The 22,278-nt window shown below is 38.0% G+C and overlaps 1 protein-coding gene across 29 annotated transcripts in view; it reads right to left on the bottom strand.

The window, feature by feature from the left end:
* Positions 1-22,278, bottom strand: part of LOC148056695 (uncharacterized) — a 471,302-nt gene that overhangs the window by 167,887 nt on the left and 281,137 nt on the right. For 25 of the 29 annotated variants that reach the window (XR_015702619.1, XR_015702620.1, XR_015702622.1 and 22 more), the window contains one exon: positions 16,281-16,348. The exons of the other annotated variants lie outside the window; for them this stretch is intronic. The gene's annotated coding sequence lies outside the window, so the exon portion shown is untranslated. The remainder of the gene's footprint in view (positions 1-16,280; positions 16,349-22,278) is intronic. 29 annotated transcript variants of the gene reach the window in all.

The raw sequence follows: 22,278 nt of genomic DNA, 5'->3' as shown, positions 1-22,278 counted from the left end.
ACATGGAGGACAGGGAGATGATTTGAGACAGCCAGCATGGTTTCACCAAGGGCAAGTCTTGCTTGACCAACCTAGTGGCCTTCTATGATGGAGTGACTACATCAGTGGACAAGGAAAGAGCTACAGATGTCATCCATCTGGACTTCTGTAAGGCTTTTGACACGGTCCTTCTAAATATCCTTCTCTCTAAATTGGAAGGATATGGATTTGATGGGTGGACTGTTTGGAGGATGAGGAATTGGCTGGATGGTCACATCCAGAGGATAGTGGTCAATGGCTCGATGTCCAGATGGAGTTCAGTGATGAGTGGTGTCCCTCAGGGGTCCGTACTGGGACCAGTACCGTTTAATATCTTCATCAGTGACATAAACAGTAGAATTGAGTGCACTCTCAGCAAGTTTTCAGATGACACCAAGCTGAGTGGTGCAGTTGACACGCCTGAGGGATGGGATGCCATTCAGTGGCACCTGGATAAACTCAAGAAGTGGCCCCATGTGAACCTCATGGGGTTCAACAAGGCCAAGTGCAAAGATCTGCACTTGCTGGGGGATGGATGCACTTGCTGGATGCACAGGCTGGGGGATGAAGGGATTGAAAGCAGCCCTGAGGAGAAGGACTTGGGGGTACTGGTGGATGAAAAGCTGGACATGAGCTGACAATGTGCACTCACAGCCCAGAAGGCCAACCATATCCTGGGCTGCATTAAAAGAAGCATGGCCAGCAGGTCAAGGGAGGTGATTCTGCCCCTCTACTCTTGTGAGACCCCACCTGGAATACTGCGTCCAGCTCTGGAGCCCTCAGCACAGGAAAGTAAGACATGGACCTTTTAGAATGGCTCCAGAGGAGGGCCACAAAAATGTTCAGAGGGCTGGAACACCTCTCCTATGAATAAAGGCTGAGAGAGTTGGGGTTTGTCAACCTGGAGAGAAGGCGCTGGGGAGACCTTATTGCAGCCTTTCAATACTTAAAGGGGGCTTATAAGAAAGAAGGGGACAAACTTTTCAGCAGGACCTGTTGCGATAGGACAAGGGGTAATGGTTTTAAACTAAAAGAGGGTAGATTCAGACTAGATATAAGGAAGAAATTGTTTACAATGAGGGTGGTGAAACACTGGCACAGGTTGCACCGAGAGGTGGTAGAAGCCCCATCGCTGGACACATTCAAGATCAGGTCAGATGGGGCTCTGAGCAACCTGATCTAGTTGAAGATGTCCCTCCTCATTGCAGGGGGCTTGGACCTGATGACCTTTAAAGGTCCCGTCCAACCCAAACTATTCTGATTCTATGAAATATATTCAGATAAATGTAAAAAGACAACACCTAAAGAAATCTTTAAGAAGAAGGAAAGAAACACATAAATAAAAAAAATAAGAAATACTCTCATTGGCCAAGTTTTCCTGAGACCATACTGCATATTCATTTATTATATATTCATATATAATTATATGAATTATATATATTCATATTCATATATTCACATATATATATTCATATTCATTCATAGGTTATGTACCAAATTTGATGTTTCATCCTGTGGAAGATGAAACAAATCAAAGCAAACAAAATTTCAGTAGCTTCAGGTAATTGGTACATTTTACCCAGAAGAAAGAATGTAACAGAGATGCCCTATAAGTATTACTTTATTACACAATCAAACATTTGTAGATGTGTTTGAGGTAAAACATACCCATGAAATTTAGTCGTGGAAGTGCTAGCATAAGAGTGCTATCATAAGAATTCATCTTTTTCATTCAAAGCCTACTGAGAAGCATCTTCTGCCCTAACGCGGCACTCTATCTATGGGCTTATTGCATTAACTCAAGTCACTGTTGTAATAAGCATTCAGTTTAGTCTCTATAAATTCTGACATTAACTTAGACTGTAAAGAATTTTTGCCACATTAAAATGGAAAATGTACTATTGATCACCAGATTATGCAAAATTATGCTCATAGAAATATTTCCATAGTTTAGCAAGGAAATCATCAATGGAAATTGCACGAAACTGAGATGAATATCATATCCAAACTGTTTAATACGTATTACTAAATTTAATATTTACTTACTAAAATTCCCATTATAAATGCTTATAAATAACATACTATGTGGAAGTGCAAATATGAGCACTGCTGTTCTGAAGATACATCTTGTTTCTATGTTTTATAAAAGTGTTTCCAGTAAAGTGTTTTGCACAATATTAATTAAAATACAAAACAGGACTTTCTCCTCTTAACTGGGCTTCTTTAAGAGAGTAGCTTCAAAGCTATGAGACATAATTTTCACCCGTGAAAAAACAATGCTCCGTATGAATAAGTAGCTACAAATTTGCACAGAACTCCATCAACAAAATAAATCACTCAAAATGACACTGAAACACTGAAAATTTACTGCAGAGAACAAAACAGTATTAAAGGAGACTGGAGGACACATGTTACACTATGCATAAGTGATAATACAAGTTGCTCAGACTGAACCTTGATTCATTCCTTTCTAAGATGGTGATGAGCTTCAAAATGCTGAAGTTTATGTTGAACAGTAGAGAATTGTCCCTATTTGATCACAGCGGAGAAGTTCAACTAGAGTGCTACTGCTCTCAGTGGCAAAAATCATGAGGTGAAGTGTTTTGAATATAAACAGGCTGGCAGAATTTAACAGTAAGTTCTACATCCAGAGTTAACTTCCACGTGAATCAGGAGACAGGAACAGGACAGACTTTGGTCTGGCAAAACCACTGAGGAGGAATGAAACTGGTTCAGCATGGAGAAGAAACTGAAGCTCTCATGTGGAAGACATGGGCAGAAGATCTCTAACAGCAAGAAAACCTCTTTGAGATGCACAGAGCTCTCTCTCTGTGTGTTTGCAGAGCCATGAAAAATTACTAATAAAGTTCTCTCACTGCCCAACTTTTTAAAAGGATACAGCAGGATATATTGCGGTTTCTTGGTTTTCTTCCTGAATTCCGAAATATTTAGATTTCATTTGATACTGAGAATCCATTTGTAAATAGTTCATAACAAAGCTAATAAATCATGAATATAAGTTTGGTGCACTCAGGTAATCTTGGTATGAACTGTTAATGAGTTCAACTGGCAAACAGCTTGCTAAAATCCCAGCTAACAATTGCAATAACAAAACTTTCTGTTGATATTTGCTAAATATTGAGAATATTACTAGGGTTTGTTATGTGTATAACTTCTAATAATAAATGTTTTGACCCATTATAATGTATGAAGCCATGGCATAATGAATAAAAATTTAAAGTGTTCATAACTTTTGCTTTCAATATGATAAATTTTAAATTTACATTGGACTACTGATACATAAGTACTGGAAAATTTACCAGTAAACCAAACACCTTATTTAAATGAAGAAAAATTATTTTGCTATGTACTTTTCAGGGAATGTAAAATCTGAGGTGAAGAAATAACAGCAAAAATTTTGATAAATTAGTGAATAATATTCATTATAAAATACTGCTGTAAAAATTAATTTCCCATACCTCACTGGATGTATAAAATTTATCTTCAGGTCTTCAGTAATAGGAATAGAATCATAGAATCATAGAATCATTAAGGTTGGAAAAGACCCTTAAGATCATCGAGTCCAACTATTAACCTATCACTGCCAAGTCCACCACTAAACCATGTCCTCGAGCACCACATCTACACGTCTTTTAAATACATCCAGGGATGGAGACTCAACCACTTCCCAGGGCAGCCTGTTCCAATGCTTGACCACCCCCTCGGTGAAGAAGTTTTTCCTAATGTCTAACCTAAACCTCCCCTGGCACAGCTTGAGGCTATTTCCTCTCGTCCTATCACTTGTTACTAGGGAGAAGAGACCAACCCCCACCTTGCTACAACCTCCTTTCAGGTAGTTGTAGAGAGCAATAAGGTCTCCCTTCAGCCTCCTCTTCTCCAGACTAAACAACCCCAGCTCCCTCAGCCGCTCCTCATAAGACGTGCTCCAGACCCTTCACCAGCTTCGTTGCCCTTCTTTAGACATGCTCCAGCACCTTGATGTCCTTCCTGTAGTGAGGGGCTCAAAACTGAACACAGTACTCGAGGTGCGGCCTCACCAGTGCCAAGTACAGAGGCACTATCACCTCCCTGGTCCTGCTGGCCACACTATTCCTGTTACAAGCCAGGATGCCACTGGCCCCCTTGGCCAACTGAGCACACTGCTGGCTCATGTTCATGGCAGCTGTTGACCAACACCCCTAGGTCCTTTTCCGCCAGACAGCTCTCCAGCCACTACTCCCCAAGCCTGTAGCGTTGCATGGGGTTGTTGTGACCCAAGTGCAGGACACAGCACTTAGCCTTGTTGAACCTCATGCAGTTGGCCCTGGCCCAACGATCCAGCCTGTCCAGGTCCCTCTGTACAGCCTTCCTACCCTCCAGCAGATCAACACTTCCACCCAACTTGGTGTCATCTGCAAACTTACTGAGGGTGCACTCGATCCCCTCATCCAGATCATCAATGAGGATGTTGAACAGGACCGGCCCCAGTACTGAGCCCTGGGGAACACCACTCATGACCGGCCGCCAACTGGATTTGACTCCGTTTACCACCACTCTCTGGGCTCGGCCGTCCAGCCAGTTTTTAACCCAGCATAGAGTGCACCCATCCAAGCCGTGAGCAGCCAGCTTCTCCAGGAGAATGCTGTGGGAAGGAACAATACTTTTTAGAAAAATCATTTTAGAAATATTTATGTTATACACAAGGTTACCTCAAAGCTATAATTTAAGGTTTTAGCTAATTATGGATGCTTCATTATGCTGCAAGATAGGAAACTGGTCACCAACAAAACTAAAGGTGAGATATAAATCTTCCTGTTGATTTCTATCATATATTCCATGAACTGCATGAACTCTGAAAAGAAAGCTGAACCAGTACAGATCCTGCACACCAGTAAACACAAGGGAATTTCCACCACATTAGCAGTTCTCTCCGTTCCCAGGTTCCACAGCTGTTTGCTCCACTTCGAGCATCCTAGTTTCTTATCAGCTATTCTGAATGGAGCCCAAGTAGTAATTTTTCCATTAATCTGGCTTCTCACTTCATCTAAATATTCTGATATCTTTGTGTCTTACTTTGCTTCCCTGTTGAAAATAGCTTAATTGACAAAGTCCACCAGTAGTGTTTACTAGTCAGGTTATGGCTTATCAAGTCAAAATCTATATTGCTACTCCCCTATCTTATGCTTCCTCATACCTACACGTTAAAAAAGCCTGCTATCCTTTAAAGGTCTGATTTAAATTTCTGCTTAAAGTAACTTTGAGATGTAGACTGTTGGAAAATGCTGGAAATAAAACGCTTCTATTTTTTTCCATGATTTTCCAATATACTGTTAAAAAACTCAAAAAAGTAATTTACAACTTGATATTGAAATAAAACTTTCCATTACAACCAAAGACTGATTCATGTAATTTTGTTTTCAATAGGAACTTGTGAAAATTCTGAGAGTGATTTTTGTCAGTTTTAGATACAAAATCCTTTTTGTAAATTTTAAGTTTTCAATGCATAGAGAAGTCATTTTGTCTCTCAGTTCTAGCCATACTTCTTTGAAGTTATATTTCTTTGAAAGAATGAGATTTCAGAAAGCCACAGAAACCTGAATGAGTAGGGCAAATGAGATTTAACCCTAAGCTTAACTATCCATGAGTTTAATTTTACATCAACAGTACTTTCTATTGACTCAAAAAAGAAAATTATCTGAAAAATCATATATTATGATTGATGTCTGTATTTGCAGCATATTGTGATGAATAAAAATCCATACTATATTTTATTGAGATAAAGTACTATATTCTCACTTGAATGGTTTAAGAGTTATATGTAATTTAGCAGCGTATCAAATACTTCTATATGAAGTCTACAAAGACAAATTTATTCCAGTCTTTTGTTACTTGCTTCTCGTAGCCCAATAAACCCCATGGTCTTCTCCTGTAATGTGGCATGGCTTACCTGTGAATTCATCTTCAAGCCCCAGTAATTTCTGAGATGCAAGTTACTGGAGGTATAGGTTATATAGCAAACATACAGTATTTGTAACAAAGACTATAATTATTGTCAGGAGACTAAATAGTGACTGCACAGTAATTTAAAGACATATTTACAATAAAAAGACATATTTACTAATGAAATACCAAAATGCCTTAACCTCTACCACAAAAAAGAGCATAAGTTTTAAAGCTTGTTAAAATTAGATGCTCTGATATATTTTTTTCAAACAGATCTATAATTTTATATTCTACTGTTAAAGAAAATGAAAGAAGAAAGTGGACTTTTTTTTTTCTTTGATGATAAAGAAAGATAACCCTGGGGTGAAATTCAAAGGTTCACTTGAAGAGGTCCCTTTTTCATTCATACCTGGTTTCTTTTTTATATTTTTCTTCTTGGAGGTAATATCAAGCTATAATTTGTTCTTGTACACAGTTTGTCGGTACTTTCATAAAAAAGCAGGGAAAAAAAAAAACCTCCACTGGTAAGATCAACTAAGGTTGCTTTGGAGCAAAAGCAGGATTGCCACCTTTCTGTCCAGAATTCCACACAGGGTATGTAAATATGCTGAATGGTACAAATGCAGCAACCCTTCATTCCACATAGATGGATCAAAACATACTGGACTTCTTGTGCATCAACTATAAATTTTACCGAGACATGTTGATCCCATGTGTTCGTGGAATTTCTGGGCATCTAGCTAATCCCAAACACATACAACCCTTCTATCGTGCTTCACTATGCAGGATGGATGAGACCTCTCTGTCCTTCTAGAAGTTTCCTCTTTCAGTCTCCTCCTCTTTTCTATTCTGTCCATCAGCCCAGCTCTTCTCTGGACCCATTCCAATACTAATTCTTTTTTGATGCTGTATAACTTGAATAATAAGGTCTTAGCAGGCTCTTAAGCAACAATATTGATACTTTCCCATTCCCCCTGGAAACACCTTCCCTAATGTATTCCAAAATTATATATAGTGTTCCAACAACTATACCATACTGACAACTCTGGTCATTCTGTCATCAAAATTATCTCCTTGATCTACTGAACCATTTGCAATTGCGAAGCCTCTTTCTCTAGAAGAAATAGTCATTACTTTCCTATGTACATGATGCTCACACATTGCTGCATTTTAACCTAATTCATCACTCCATTCTTCAAAGTTATCCAGGACTTCTTACAAAATGATGGTTCTTCCTCTACACATGATTTCCAAATTTGTACTCACTGCAGCTTTAATACTTCCTACTTTGTGCTACAGTTTTACAAAGAAAATACTGGACAGTTTTGACCTCATGAAAAATTCTACAAAAATTTCACTAATAATTCTACTACCTTTCAAGTAAATGAGATTTAAATTCCCTCTCAGACACTAATTCAGATTAATAGACAGGTTGAGATTACCTTTTGTACTACTTGCAATTTTAATTATTTGCCGTTCTATGCAAGACCTGATTCATCACTGGCAGCAATACTTGTGTTCTGCATTTCTGAATCCAGTTTCTCCTTTTGCAACAAAGAGGCTAGACTCACATTAAATCCTCAGGAACTTAAAACGAAAGAAAACTTTTGATAATTAAAAAAATCAATCAATATCAGAAAGAGGAGGGGAGAAACAAGAAAAGGAGAACAAGGATATGAGACTTAAACATAAACAATCCTTATTACTACATATCCCTGCAAAAGAAGATATACCTAGTAGAAGAATAAGCCAGTTCTACCATATTCTTGTGCATGACTTCAGCTTGCAGTCCGAAGTTCATAATATACATAAGATACATTACAATCGCAGTTGTTATCTTAATCGTCATTCTCTGAAATATTTGAGCTGTGGATTTATTTAATCTTTGCAATGTGCTTGGTCCTCACAGTTTCTTTTTAGCTTAATACAGTAGTTATTTTATAGCTGTCTCTCTGATACGCCTGTGACAGGCAGCACTTACTTACAGAATTAATGGTAGGCTTGTTTGCCATTTCAGCAGTTGGTGGCTGACTGATGTTGAGACCTGTCTTCTGAATTTTTGTCTCCAATGAATTATAGTCAGGTTTGCTGATAAGATGTTGAATTTCAATGCCAGTATCAACACCTCCAAATGTCTTCCAAGTTGTGAAGCCATCTAAACCACTAAAATGGTGTTTTCTCTCATTAAATCCCTGCCCCATTTCTAGCACACATATACACCAAGTAGCTCTATCTGCATAAATTATGATTTTTCATAAAAAAGGCCAAAGCAGCTCAATCAAAAAGATTTTAGTTCCATAAAAACCAGCTTAATGTTTTGTTTTTTTTTTTTTTTCCTAAAAGGCAGATAACCATTTATGATTTAAATCACTGATAAAAGCAATGGCAGTTTAGTATAGCCCTTGCAAACTCAGATACAACTGGATTATCCAAAAGCTCATGTTTCTTTCTAACCACTGAGGAAATTAAAGTACAGGGAAGTTATTGTCTTTTGAGACACTAGCTGAAACTGTATTTTCTTCCTTTGAGTCAGTCTTGGAGTAGATTTCTGTGGTCTTACCCTGACGCTCAAAGTCAGACGTAAGAGCGAACATGAATATATTTTTTTCCAGGCTAAGCACTAAGAAATATTTTAGCAAATCTATGCTTCTGAGAGACAAAATAAGTAGGGTCAGGCCTACAAATGTATAGTTTAGCCACCAATCTTCAAATTTGATGGAAACAAGGAACCTAAAATCATGTGCATCTGGCCTTACCATTCAAAGATAAATGTATGACAATAAGAACAAATAAAAACCAAACAGAACTATAAAAGTTCCAGATATGTAGTCCCAGCACTTTAGAAGGATGAGGCAGGAAATCATTTATCTAACACAGTTTGACTTTAGATATGCCCTTCAAATACTGAAAATACAAGTGCGAACTAAATCAGAATATCTTCCTACACTGCATTAGTTATAGGGACAATATTGGAATTACTGGGGGAAATCTGGCCTGTGTCATGCAGAAGGTCAGACTACAAGATTATAATGGTCCCTTCTGATTTTCAAATGTATGAAGCTATGAATAATTTAAATAACTTTGCAGGACAAACAGAAGAACTGGAGTTTAACTGCTGAGCTGGCAAAAAAATTTTTTCACCTCACCCACCAAATGAAGTTAAGCAAGATTTGCAAATATCTGCAAAAAATAATGTTTCAACAGTGAATAGCTGTTTTCACAGCCCTACCATGGCCAATATAGCTGGTTTTGGTGTTTCAACCTACTTACTACAGAGGCACATTCAGGATTACAGCTGTATGGAAACCTGATTAAAAAAGTAAATTCTACTTGGCTGAAGATTTTTCCTCTGTTTGCGAATGAACACAGTAAAATGAACTCTGAAATAGCTTATTTGGTAACTGACTTACAGATCCTTGGCCCTAAGAACACGAGGCCTTGGTTATATACATTCTGGCATTAGCCCAGAATGCTGCTGAAGAGGACCATCCATCCAGACATCCAAACAACTATCCCGTTCCTATTCCTTGAGAGGACTGATGCAGCTCACCAAGTGGCCACACAAGTGCTAGTGTCAGCACAATGGAGCCAGGGAGATCATGTAGCCGTGGCAATTGGAAAGACAGGACTGAATTTATCTCAGATTTAAGTAATGCCATAATCGCGGTCTGGGTCTCTACCAGTTCAGTTGACTGAAAAGCCTAAGATGATAGCTCAAAGCACAAGCATGCTTACCTTCTAACTCATATTAACTCACACTCTGCAACTTGTACTGTGGATTTTTAAGTCATTACTTTTGTACTTGTGACCCAAAGATTTATTCAGTTTAGCAATTCCTTCATTACAATTCATACTGCATCGTTGCACAGACTCAGAAAGCAAGCTGCTGAATACAAACATTTGAATTAAAAAAAACAAAGTCTGGCAATAAAGCCTTTATATGCAAACACAAAGAGAAAATAAACACTCCTGTCTTTGGCCTCCAAAGGAACTCTGTTTTGTGTGTTATTAGAGATAGAAATATGTTAAGAATTCTATCTAATGACATGTTATTTTTAACTGTATTCGTATCACAATAAAAATAATAATGTCCTCTGTGGGGAGACAAACGCTTAAAAAGCAGGGAATTTTGAAAAGGAAACCCTGAAAGATAATGTACAAAAGAGTAAAGATGAAGATAATCTTCTCCCCTCATCCTTTAAAGGACATATAGGAAGTGAAACAGTTTTCTCAGGATCCAAATTCTCTGCATGGAGGAACCTATTATCTATGCTAGTGATTACTACTATCCAAGAGCACATCATAAAAGACCTCCAGGATCCTCATAAACCATTTAAAGTCTTTAACTACAAAGGTGAAAAATATCTGGCAAAACCAGCTACAGGAGAACTGCTCTAATGTGTCCATCAGATCATTAGAGAGTTTTTATATTCTTGTGTCCCATCTAACTAACTAAGAGGCTGTGTGGTTCCACAGCTGCTTTCCCTCCTTTTGGAGCATTTCTTGAGAGACAGTGAAAAGGCATCATCCCTGATCTGAAAAGGGTCTTAGTTCACTATTACTATTTGCATGACCAAAATATTTACAAGGCCTCGGCCATTGTACTAGTTGCTTTAAGGAGCAGAAGGCAAAAAGCATGGTCCTGATATTACACTGAATCTCCAGAATCTCTTGTTTTCACAGCCTTTTTATGTCTCCATGAGCTCCTCTAGATCTCTCTATTCCATGTTTGTTAGATCATCTATCATTAGGTGATCAAATAAAACCAGATGCTGATTTCCACAGCCCTGGTTTTTCACAAAATCTATTTTGACATCCATATATAGGGTAAACAGTGTCTGGGAGCCTAAATAAAAATAAAAGCCCCATTTGGTCCACAAAAATAACTTAAAGAAATTTATATCTGAAGGGAATCAGCAATATTTCCTCAACTGCAGAGAAGTAAAAATGTACCCATGAGTCTGCTCATTTGAAACTAGGAAACTGCTTGCTACAGTCTTTCATCTATTTCTATTCATAGTTGTTAATTTTTAAACAGACCAAAACAGCAAGAGGACAGAACAGTCAATCCTGTCAGATCCAGAGAAAAAACACATTAGTCACCTCCTGAAGTGTGGCTCCTTATTCCAACCCTCCTATGGTTTATTTAGCAAAGTCAGTGTTCTGCTTCTTCTCTTTGGCCCAGATGCTGTGCCTCCCACCAGATCTCAGCTTCGGCTTGCCAGAGGGAAGCAAAAGAGGAATACCATCCCTAATAATCCACTCTACCACAAAACTCCATCTTCTTAGCCACAAACTGATTTTGTAGCCCTTCCTGTTATAGTTCTTATTTAGGGATCCATTTGGTCTGTGAACACGGACACACAGAGAACTCATAGCCAGGGACTTGCTATCCCAGTGCTAACTTTGTAGCAAATACTGCACAAAAATTCCAGCCATAAAACCCATAATTTACCCCATCCTGCAGAGTGCTGATAGGTGGCATAGGAGATGCTTGTAGAGCTGTCTCAGCAATGGTGTAGAGGTTTTATATCCCTTTTTTAATGTTGTCTAAACTTTTCTTTGCTTTTATGATAGAATCCACTTCATTTAAAATCTCTTGTAGAGTTTGTGTGAGAAAGACTAAGAGTTCATTCCTCCAGCCCTGGCATTGCGTAAAGCCTGATGGACTTAATTCACAAAAGTAGGTTTACTTTCATGAGGAAAGTTTCAGAAACAGATTTTCTTGAGCCTAATTTTCGTCTTTCACATTCAGGAGTTCCCCATGAATGCATTAATGCTTATAGCCAATTATATAGATTATTGTAACTCAGGAAACATTATGTTCAATAAAGGTACTGAAAAGACTGGAATGCCCAGACTTTGGTACAGCATTTTTCTAATGAACTACAGTGGGCCTTTTTTTCAGCACTTTCCCATTTCCCATCGTTTATGATTATAAGCATGGTTTTAATAATAAAAGAGCTGTCCCATAGGTTTGATTTCCTAGATACGCTATCTTTGTAATGAAACAGTATCTCCCTTTCGAGTGCCTGTTCCACGTGTTATCAAGTCTGTCCACATGTCTTTCCCTACTTTCTTCCAAATTCTTCACTTGGCAGTGGTGCCCCAGTGCTGTTCCAAGGTATTTCTCCCCTTGAGGCTTTAATATTTCTTGACTAATTACTGTGATAAAGAAAAATGTCCCTGCAGAAATTTGTACACTGGAAAACTAGATGCCTCATAATACCAGAACTAACAAAATGTATCAAAAATATTGCCTCATAAATGACCAAGCATTAGCATTTGGAAGTGTATGTGCGTCTGTTGTGGTTTAACCCCAGCTGGCAACTAAGCCCCACCCAGCTGCTTGCTCACCCCTCCCTGCTGGGATGGGGGAGAGAATCAGAAGAGTAAAAGTGAGAAAACTCATGGGTTGAGATAAAGACAGTTTAATAGGTACAGCAAAAGCTGTGCACACAAGCAAAGCAAAACAAGGAACTCATTCACTCCTTCCCATCATCAGGCAGGTGTTCAGCCATTCCCAGGAAAGCAGGACTCCATCATGCGTAACAGTTACTTGGGAAGACAAACACCATCACTCTGAACGTCCCTGACTTCTTTCTTCTTCCCCAGATTTCTATGCTGAGCATGACGTCATATGGTATGGGATATCCCTTGGGTCAGTTGGGGTCAGCTGTCCCAGCCATGTCCCCTCCCAACTTCTTGTGCCCCCCCAAGCCTCCTCGCTGGTGGGGTGGGATGAGAAGCAGAAAAGGCCTTGACTCTGTGTAAGCATGGCTCAGCAGTAACTAAAACATCCCTGTGTTATCAGCACTGTTTCAGCACAAATCCAAAACATAGCCCCATACCAGCTACTATGGAAAAAATTAACTCTATCCCAGCCAAAACCAGCACAGGGTCTCTACAAGAAAAAAAAAGAAAATTAAACGTATTTATGCATAGAAATTATAATGTAATATTGAAATAGTGTAACAGAACTTCTACTGTTACAGAACTTTGAGTTGAAACAATATCTTTGATACACTTCAACCACAATCCAATAAACTTCCTGACATGGATTATTACCTTACTCATTGACTGTACAGAATTATGCAGGGAGTAGACTACTTTGTGAAAATAAATAAATGAATGAAATGTATAGTGAACCTTTTCATTTGCAACCTGCTTAATTCAAGCAGAAAATATTTGATCCTGTCAAAATATTCATAGTGCAATAACATTTGCTACAAATTAGAAATATACTACAGGATGATCATTGGGGGAGAAACCAAATAAAAGATTTTTTTTAACTACCAGTTTCAAGGTGAGAAACATTCTAAGTACTCTGTTACTAAATTAGTCATTATGTGAGATCACGAGAGAATGGCACCTAGGCTGAAAGAGAACAATAATTTAATGCTCAAAAGATGACCTGGCAGAACAAAGAACAATACGGTATTCCAGTTTCATAAAAATACCACAGAAAGAAACCAATAGTTTGAAAATAATTGAATTCTAGATGAAAAATAGGGCTGGAAACAAGTAAAACAGAAGGAAATTTTAACCCCTTAGACAATAAAAGTAGAAAGGGGTTTTTTTTTTCAGCAATTACATGATTAATATGCATGACAAGAAAAGCCTATATCATAAATTATCTTTACATCTGACTCAACCTTCTGTCCTTCTTTTGGCCTGATATACTCCATTTTATATCTATTCCAGAAACTGCAAGGTAGAGGTGTGTTACAGACTGCCTAGTTATATTTAATTTGTTTGGCCCATCCTAGTTGTAAACATTTGACATGGTGGTATCTGTCATAACCCATGGGAGACCATGGGATAGGCTCTCAACAGTCACAAGTTCTTTTTCTCAGCATTAGTAAGGTTTTGTCTTGGGTCTACAGTCCAGAGGAAAAATATCAACAATTTATTTAAGCAAGCTTCAGAAGCACAAGAGAGAGTTTTTCCTTTGCCTTAAATACCCCTAGTTCAGCGAGCAGGGGAAGCTAGGCTGTCATGCCTGAATTAAACAGATTGCACACCAGCCCTATATGTTTGCTCCTTTTCCAGGATAGGTACATAAGGTTAAAATAATCAGCCTTCAGAGATGGATTTATGGAAGAGAGACAAGGAGATACAGACATTGAGTTCCCTTTCTCTCCTTGCCCAGATTGCAGCTGTAGGAACTCCCTGTTTAGCATCCTTGGTTCTCTCCTGCTTCCCAGTCCTTATATAGAGTAACAGTTGATATGCTGTTAGGTAGTGATGCTTGTCTCTCCCAGCCGAAGAGGCCTCAACATAGTCACATATCTGAGCACGGCTGCAAAATCACTGTGCTGTCATTCACAGCCAAGCTGCAGCCACTTGATTTTTACTGAGAATATAGCCAAATTTTTATTTCATTAGTGCTACATCCTCTGATAAGCAATTAGTCTCCCAGACCCAAGTGTACACTATAAATAAGCACTGGAAAGACATCACACAAAGCTTCATTAAGAACATAGTATTTCCCATACCCTCATAATTAGCTGTAAATTAGCTGTAAAACTTTTACTTAAAACAAGAAGCATTGCAAATGTTCTAGTACGAACAACTAGGAGTGCACTTTTTAATTGGTGTGTATGTCTGCTTCCACAGAGCATCATTTGGTCTCGGTCTGCTCTTTTATTCTAAGTGACAATTGTAGCCAAAAGAATTTTTCCCCTTGGTTGAGACAGATGATGAGGATTGTTGCTGTTGGAGAACAGTCATATTACAATTGCATAATTAAATCTGACGGAAAATCTCTCCCAGTTTGCTGCATCCTACTACCTAAAATTCAACCCCTAGAAACAATAGTATTGAAGACTTTCAGCTAAAAGGCAATGTAGACATATGCTTTCCAAGGAGCATCTTCTGCAAAGGTCATATATTTGTTACCCACACAGTCCTCTTCTGCCATTTTTTTCTCCTGGGTGTATTTCAAAATGTCAATTTTCACACAGCCTTACAGTTTGGCTGCTAGCTTGCTAAGTGACCATCTTGTTCCACATATTCCTTTTTTTCTATTGAGATGATCTGAACACTCTTGCCAATTGTCCTCAAGTTTGTGGAGAACTGTCAATATTAGAAACTCATTTGTTATCCACAGTTAATTAGACATAAGGCAGTTTCATCAGAGACATAGCTTTTCTCTATTTCTTGGCTTTCTCAGTGCAGAGACATGGATAAGCCAAGCTACTAATGTGATTTGAGAATGGTTTCTTTGCATGGAATGCTGTGATATTACAGATGGTAGCATGACATGAAATAACATAATATAACAGCCTTTTATTTTTTTAATAGAATGTTTTCCCAACTGCATTCTCTTTGGTAATTGGATATACTGAATCTAAAAAGCTCCACTGTATAAACACAATGAATTCATTGGATTTACTGTTACTAGAACTCAAAAATGAGGCAAACACTGTGAAAGATATTTTTAGGATTAGCATCTGTATGCTAGATGGTCCAAATGCTAATGAGGACATTATGTTCATGTAAAATTTCATACTCAGTTATGAGATTTCTGCCTGTGCTATTTGCTAAATTGACTCACAACTCTACCTGCTATACAACATCAGAATGGAGGTTATTTCTCATTAACTCAAAAATTCGAAACCCCTCCACAGGGGGTGTTTTGCAACACAGGAAAAACTACTACTTTTCTTTTCCTAGAAAGGCCCTGGTCACCCAATTAAATGACTACTGATCTCTATGGAGGTGAGATAAAGTTACACAAATAGCTATTATTGTTTTAAGACAACACAGTATTGTATTGTCTGTTCTGAAAAATAGATACAACCCAAGAAACTCTAGGCTATATATTTCCACCAGTACATGCATAGAGCTTTCAAATGGGTAAAATGCAATTCCATTCCACTGGAGCCAAGAGATGGATGCCAACTTAGAGAACTACGGGAAGATTTTGGAAGACAAAAAAATCTTTCAATTAGCAGTATATATGTATTTGTATTTTTTAACGAATACACTCCTATCATGGACATAACTATACCTGTATAAACTTGGCTTATCTTTTAGTTAGCATAGTTAATTTCCTTCCCAAATGAATAAAAACTGTATCACTAATACACTTTTATTCTGATATCCTTGCAACCACACAATGATTGTGAGGGACAAAATGTTGTGCCCTTTTTGTTTTAATCACATAAAATTCAGTGAGAACACAAGTTTATTCAGGTACCAGTAATTACCTTTCCTATTCAAAATGCTTGAGTTGTTAGTATTAGCTCACAATGTTCAGCACCAGTTTCCTCTCCACTTATCTCATTCTTTGTTATGTGTAGTTGAGCTTTTACCTTTTTGGTAGACTCAGCGTATTGGATAGTATATGTCAACACTATAGCAGACTCTTATTTCTCCCGATCTGCAATAAAATAAGATAGTATACAACATTTCAAAGGTGATTCAACAGAGAAAGGTTAAAGATCTGTAGTGTCTAATACTAAGTACAACAGATTTTAATTATTCAGAGCTATGTAAAACCACAACATGTGACAATTCTTTAAAATTAACCCTTTCTATATCATTATCAACAAAAAATAATAATAATTTCTTGAGCAATGAAAATGTTCAACAACATTCTTTTCTTTTCCCACTGTTTTCAAGACACTCCTTTCAATTTAAGAGAGGACACATTTTCATTAGGTTTTACATTTCTGTCGTAACAAAACGCTTTGATTTTATTGAAACTGCCTTACAAATACACTGTAACATAAATAAATAATAGCATTTTCTTTCGGAGAGCAACTACAATTTGATAAAATAATTTAACACTATTTAGATCACATTTTTTCCTCAGACAAAATAAGTATGTGTATTTAATACCATTTCATCAATATCTTTTGTTGGCCTTATAGAAGAACATTCTGGTCAGTTCTCTAGCATGCAACTTAAGTCACAGCTCTGTGAGCTGTACATCAGTTAAACTAGAAATTGTTATGGTGCTGACTCAAAATGCAATACAGTCAGTGCATTGCATTGACTTCAACATGCATTAGACTTTTATTTTTTTTTTTTTTTAAGGCACACCTCCAGTATTAGAGGTTAGATTAACTCATGCATGCACAGAATACATCTTCCATTAGAACAAAAAAGATTTTGCAAGCACCAATAGTCTGCTTCAGATTTCTTCCATTCTTATAAGAATGAAAGCCATAGGCTGGGAACAGGGACATGTAAGAACCTACCCATCTATATGATCTTAATCACTGTTCACTCTTGCTTCTGTTTTTCTGTGTGGATCCAAGCTAGTTTCTGCAGTCACACAGTGGTTCCTTTTCAAAGAGCACTCTGTTTCTAAGAAGCTTTCCATCAAAACAGTTACATTTGTTTAATGCAAAAAACTATTTGACACTTAGGATGAAACTATTTAACATGTGAAGAAAACTTAATTAAATAGGACTGATACGTGCAAATCAGTTGCAAAATAGTAGAGCACTTTTGTGGACGCATTTGTCCAGAAAGTTCTCTTTGAGCGTCAGTCTGCTTACTTTACTTTGTGATCAATTATTGCTGATGTTAATGTAAGTTTTGACTGAGTAGAGAGGTCAAGATTCAAGTTTTTAAGGGTGAAACTTTCCCATGGACTCACCACACTTAAAACTGTCTAGGTCACGTTCACCCAGAAATCAGCCTTTAGCAAATGCCCACTTAAGCAGATGAATGAAACAATCAGATTTCTTCAAGAGCTCCTAAACTTTGATCAGCCATTCTTCTATTTGGAGCTATTGAATGTTCAGCAGTTTGAGAGAGTAATGATTTTGCGTAAGGGTGGAAGTGGGAGCTCCACATTTTTAAAAGCTTAGTCCTCTGTTGTGCATACTAGAGGTACTTATACAGCTATCTAGCCAGACTCAACAAAGGTCTAACCAAGAGCCCAAATAATTAAAACATTTCTATGCCCAGCTTTGAACTAGCTTAGCAAACAACTTACCCAATCAAAAATGAAAGAACCGGGCAGAATTGATTCAAGGCTTTCCGTTAGGCATACAGGCAAAATTAATACTATCCTCATCCTCAGGGTAGAAAAATCAATTTTTCAGGACCAGCAGAGGAGGTTCGTATTTGGAAGAGAAATTAAATGAAGATCTTGCAATACGATTTATATTTACACTTATCTAATGAAAACCTGATGAAAATCCTAAAATACAGCGATATCTGAATGAGCCCTAGAGTCTCCAGGGATCCGATAATCTTCCTGTTGGGAGAGTGCAATAAAATAGGAGAAGAATGAACTCCCTGAGGGGATCCTATGGTTTCCATATTCACAGAATCCTTCCACAGAGTTTAAAAAGGGGATGAATCTGGCCTTAAATAATAATTCTTTAGTTAGCCTTCAGTTCATTTGTATTTCTGGTAAATGAAAAAAGCCTTAGACCTTCATAATCCATTCTCACTGTAGGCAGGTATTAGCAGGAATGTCAGAGCACTCAACTCGTATGGACCTAAAGATTTCTTTACCCTCTAGACATTTCAACAGATAATTTTTAGGCTTGTCTCCCTATTTTTTCCCCATAGAATTTCCCTTCATCCACAGGCTATTTTTAATACATATTTCCTATCTCAAATTTCGCATGAAGTGATCTTGCTTTCTTACCATGTCCAGGGTCAGTGAGCTTTTTCTGTGACTTAGAAAATATGAATTGTGTCTTGCAGACAGATCTCTACGAGTGAATGCATTTTATAAAGTCAGACCTTTCAGCATACTCTGGAAGGCCAATTATTTTCATGTTTGATCTTCTGTGGTGATTATCCAGATTGTCAACTTGCTCAAGGAGATAAAATATTTCCTTGTTATGCTATTCTTTATCCTTCTTAAAGCCCGAAATACCATCTTCTGAATTACTAATCCTTTCCTCTTACTAATCCTTTCCTCTTTGAGCACTTGCTCAAACATGTATTTTATTTATCAAATACTACTATGTCCTCCTAACCTTCTTTTTCTGTGGTACCACTAAGACTGACCCTATGTAGAAATATCTCTACATAAAGAATAAAAAAAAGTGCTTTGTGTGCATGAAATTATGCAGACCTGCAGTGGTGGCAGAATTACTTATTAAGTGATTATCTAGAATAAAGAAAGAATGTGGGGATAAGATTTATTATTTTTTTAACCCAGAATTTTTTCCCAAATGTGCTATGAATCCACAAATTTAATTCTATGACCTATTAGCTGTATTATCATTAGAGAGAGAAATGCTGGCCAGGGAAAATTCAGAGCACGTCTGTGAGACTGGAGAACAAGAGTAAATGGTGCTTTTTGACAAAAGAGGCAAAAAGCCTACTGAGAAGGGGAAAAAAGGTCAGGATAGGTTATTAATTGAAATTTTTAGTCCTGAAACTGGTTTTGTTTGAGAGATTCCATAATTATTTAAAGTGAAGGTTCTAGTTTACTGTCCCCTTGAAGAACCACCAACTGCTTTTAATTCATACTGCTAAGTGCTTTTCATAGCACTTGAAAAAACAAGAAATATTAATCAGGTTATGCCATTTTATGTTTTCTTAGGGAAAACAGTGAAAGCAATTCCTTGCCCTTAGGAAAATGCTTGAAGTGACTGGAAGTACATCATATTCTGTGAAGAAAGGGATATTACAGTGCCTTACTCAACTGATTGCTGTAAAGAGCAAGATTTATATTTTTTGTTATTTGTCCGAACAGTGAAGGAATAATCAATGTTATCAAATCATTCTGTTAAGAGTAATTTCTAGAAAATTTATTGGTTCTAATGTTAGAAACATCTTTCTAAATATGAAAATTAGTCCAAGGATTATTAAACCCAATAAATTATTTTATTAGTCATTATTTTGTGTCTCCTCTTTGAACATGACAAATAGCTTATTAAGTAAATGTGAACAGTGCTTGTATAAGGTTTGAGACACTCTCAGCTAAGTTTTGTCTCAAATTTTGTAACTCGTATCCTCCCACACCCCACCCACAAAATAAAGAATGTTCTTTGGAGCTGCAAAATGATGAACCATTTCTTTAACATTAGTTCAAGTTAAGGCTGATTTCTGTGTGGACACTAGTACTAGACTGCAAATCAATATCTAACGTTGCTATTATGAAAGGCAAAGGGTGTGCATGTGTATAAGGTCCCATTACTATAATAGATATGGAAAGATTAGCATTCTGCATACCCTTAGGCTTGTGTGGTTAAAGACTTTACAGGCATAGAAAATATGAATTTCTAACTTTGCCGCTTTTATAGCAGACATGGAAGTAGGACAAGTTTGGATCCACCCTGATCTTTCAAAGAAAGTAAATATTTATTTTCAGTTTGAACATTTTCTGTGATGAGAAGAACATGGCAATGAAGACTGCTGGGAAATTGCACCCCAGCCAGAATTTGAGACGGACCTAGTTCACCTGTATTGGGTTTGCATGGCAAGGTTTTGGTAGCAGGGGAGCTATAGGGGTGGCTTCCGTGAGAAGATGCCAGAAGCTTCCCTTATGTCTGACAGGGCCAATGCCAGCCATCTCCAAGATGGACCCACCGCTGGCCAAGGTCGAGTCCATCAGCAACAGTGGTGGTGCCTTTGGGATAACATATTTAAGAAGAGGAAAAAGTTGCTGTGCAACGGCAACTGCAGCCGGAGAGAGGAGTGAGAATATGTGAGAGGAACAGCCCTGCAGACACCAAGATCAGTGAAGAAGGAGGGGGAGGAGGTGCTCCAGGCGCCAAAGCAGAGATTCCTCTGCAGCCCCTGGTGAAGACCATGGTGAGGCAGGCTGTGTCCCTGCAGCCCATGGAGGTTAGTGGTGGAACAGATATCCACCTGCAGCCCGTGGAGGACCCCATGCTGAAGCAGGTGGATGCCCAAAGGAGGTTGTGACCCCATGGGAAGCCTGCACTGGATCAGGCTCCTGGCAGGACCTGTGGACCTGTGGAAACAGAGGAGCCCACACTGGAGCAGGTTTGCTGGCAGGACTTGTGACCCCACGGGAGATCCACGCTGGAGCAGTTCATGAAGAACTGCAGCTTGTGGGAAGGACTCACGTTGGAGAAGTTCATGGAGGACTGTCTCCCGTGGAAGGGACTCCACGCTTGAGCAGGGGAAGAGTGTGAGGAGTCCTCCCCCTGAGGAGGAAGGAGTGGCAGAGACAACGTGTGATGAACTGACCACAACCATTCCCTGTCCCCCTACGCCGCGTGGGGGGAGGAGGCAGAGAAATCAGGAGTAAAGTTAAGCCTGGGAAGAAGGGAGGAGTGAGGTGGAGGTGTTTTAAGATTGTTTTTATTTTCTCATTACCCTACTCTGATTTGATTGGTAATAAATTAAACTAATTTCCCCAAGTTGAGACTGTTTTGCCCGTGACGTTATCTTGTGAGTGATGTCTCCCTGTCCTTATCTTGACCCAGGAGCCTTTCATTATATTTTCTCTCCCCTGTTCAGCTGAGGAGGGGGAGTGAGTGATAGAGCGGCTTTGGTGGGCACCTGGCATCCAGCCAGGGTCAATCCACCACAATTGTGCATCTACATTTATTCCTAACTCTACTGTTGTGAGAGGTGAGTACTTTAAAAGACCTACATTCTGTGGCAAATTTCCCTAGATTTTGCAACACCTCACTGGAACAAGCTAGAAAACATAAGTTGCTATTAAGATAACGCTATCATCAATTCAGGAGCCAATTGTTCTCAACATTCAGGGATGCTATTAGGCATCATGTATTTTTCTACCATGAGAGAAGGTCATCCTAACACCTGTTTATAAAGAAGTTTTTTTGGGGAAAAAAAAAAAAAAAATTAAAAAAGATATTATGCATGTTTACTGTTCATTGATCTAGTTAAGTACAGCTGGTTACTGCATTCATTTGCTATAGTTCAGTATTAATATGATATTAATTCTCTCAAAAACAAATTATTTACTGTCTTTTCTTAAAAAAACCCAAATCTTACATATCAAGACAGTTTTTTAAAATATTAATTTGACACTGTATAAGTTTAATTGTGCCCATTACAATAATAAACTGTTAATTCCTTTCTTTGCTGCAATATCAAGAAAAAAAGAGTGTATTGAACCCAAGGGGAAATAGTCTTTTGTTATCATATCTACATGATTAGCTGCTATACAATAGATCTTTTTACTCATTACACTCTGCACAGCATTCTAAAACACAACTATACTGTAGTGTTAATTATAAAAACATAGCTGAACCTTGCAGTTTCATGTTTTATTGTCTTTTTAAATGAGTGGTAGTATTAAATGCAATGATAACACAGAAAAGGGAATATTTAATGCTGTGATTTTAATTTAGCATTTGGCAATGCACACAGATGGTGTCGGGTGGCAAT

This window comes from Nipponia nippon, unplaced genomic scaffold, assembly GCF_047370975.1.
Source record: "Nipponia nippon isolate SJK-2023a ecotype South Korea unplaced genomic scaffold, ASM4737097v1 scaffold_12, whole genome shotgun sequence".
Lineage (NCBI taxonomy): Eukaryota > Metazoa > Chordata > Aves > Pelecaniformes > Threskiornithidae > Nipponia > Nipponia nippon.
This window is presented reverse-complemented; position numbering and strand designations above follow the sequence as displayed.